The 1893-nt window shown below is 51.2% G+C and overlaps 1 long non-coding RNA gene across 2 annotated transcripts; it reads right to left on the reverse strand.

The window, feature by feature from the left end:
* Positions 1-1080: 1080 nt before the first annotated feature.
* On the reverse strand, positions 1081-1365 carry LOC115205704 (uncharacterized). Of its 2 annotated transcripts, none has more exons than XR_003880666.1 (2): positions 1350-1365; positions 1081-1259 (listed from the first exon to the last, which is right to left on the reverse strand). It is a non-coding gene; the product is annotated as an uncharacterized LOC115205704 (long non-coding RNA). The 2 variants fall into 2 exon arrangements; XR_003880671.1 differs by having other exon boundaries at positions 1299-1350.
* Positions 1366-1893: the final 528 nt, after the last annotated feature.

Consider the following 1893-nt stretch of genomic DNA (forward strand, 5'->3'; position numbering starts at 1 on the left):
TGACCGGAGCTAGGGACAGCAGCTGGCCGGAGCTAGCGACAGCAGCTGGCCGGAGCTAGCGACAGCAGCTGACATGTTAAAGCAGGTGAAAGCTAGCCTTGCAGTAGCCTCTGCAGAGTCTCCAACACCAGATGTTCCAGAGGAAACGGAAGGAGAGCCTGTAACTTCTGCTTTTGGACGTTAATAAGGTAACACTACATCTCCACATTTACTGGATTGGTTGAATAGTGCAGAAGATAACCTCCCCAGATTTTTTTCTTCTCTCAAAACCAGTATGTAGGGGATCTAGTTTATTTCACGCCTGCTACTGTACGTTAGCCTTGCAGTGAACTGGAAGTGAACTGCTAGGTTGGCTGGGTAGGTGGGTGTGACCAGAGACAGACCAGGCCAGACTAAAGGTGAGCTGCTGCTAGGTTGGCTGGGTAGGTGGGTGTGACCAGAGACAGACCAGGCCAGACTAAAGGTGAGCTGCTGCTAGGTTGGCTGGGTAGGTGGGTGTGACCAGAGACAGACCAGGCCAGACTAAAGGTGAGCTGCTGCTAGGTTGGCTGGGTAGGTGGGTGTGACCAGAGACAGACCAGGCCAGACTAAAGGTGAGCTGCTGCTAGGTTGGCTGGGTAGGTGGGTGTGACCAGAGACAGACCAGGCCAGACTAAAGGTGAGCTGCTGCTAGGTTGGCTGGGTAGGTGGGTGTGACCAGAGACAGACCAGGCCAGACTAAAGGTGAGCTGCTGCTAGGTGGGTGTGACCAGAGCTAGCCACTGATGCGTCATGTCAGGCACAGGTGAACAAACCATTCCCACTGACCCACGATGACAGAGAGAGATAGAGGCCTCAAACCACTTCCTGATCCTCCCTTTCTCTCCTTCCCCCCACTCTCCCTCTCTGGGTAATTACAGACCAGATCTCTCACCAGTAATAAGGGACCATTTCCACTTCTCTCGCGCTTACTCCCCCCCTCCTCTCTTACCCCTTTCTCCCCCAGCTCCTCTCTCTGTCCCCCTCTGGCCAGGTCTTCCGCCCCCTCATTGCAGTAGAGACGAGCCCAGCCATGCCTCTCTTCCGTTCTTCCTCCTCTTCTCTTTAGCAGGAACCTCTGGCTGCTCTATCAAACATGTGTATCATACAACCCTCCCAACACACTACACTGTTGTCTCAGCTCTGATGGTCATATCTCCCTTTACACTGGTCTCTCTCCCTCTATCACCACCCACAACTCAGATTTACACTGGTCTCTCTCCCTCTATCACCACCCACACCTCAGATTTACACTGGTCTCTCTCCCTCTATCACCACACACAACTCAGATTTACACTGGTCTCTCTCCCTCTATCACCACACACACACACACAACTCAGATTTACACTGACTAATATTCATTCAATGCTTCATTGTGTATTGACTGATTAGTCACCCTGGCGAGGCCCTTTGACAAAGCAGTGCAGCCTTGGGTTTCTGCCTATGCAGAGAAAGATGCGACAGAGAGGGAGCTATTCTAGCATTTCTTTAGAGAAACACTGAGGGAAAGAGAGAGGGAGAGAGAGAGAGAGAGAAAGAGTGGGAGAGAAAATGTCTAAGCCATCCGCCCCCGAAGGAGAGAAGGTGGGTGTGTGAATCATCTAGTCCTCACAGCTTCTCTCACAAAGGAACACACAGTTACACAGGCACTCGCACCCTCTCTCTCACACACACACCCATGTTATGATATCTCTGACAGATGCAATATTCCAGGCCTAAGGCGGTGTAATGGGGCTGAAATGCTGCTTCATTTCAGAAACACATTCTGGGGACTAGTACAAGTCATTTCAGACTCTATTAGATGTTCTGCAGAGCGAGGATGACATGGTGATGAATTGCTATAGGTTGACAGTACAGGAGGACATGGGTGATGAA

This window comes from Salmo trutta, chromosome 1 (assembly GCF_901001165.1).
Source record: "Salmo trutta chromosome 1, fSalTru1.1, whole genome shotgun sequence".
Taxonomy (NCBI): domain Eukaryota; kingdom Metazoa; phylum Chordata; class Actinopteri; order Salmoniformes; family Salmonidae; genus Salmo; species Salmo trutta.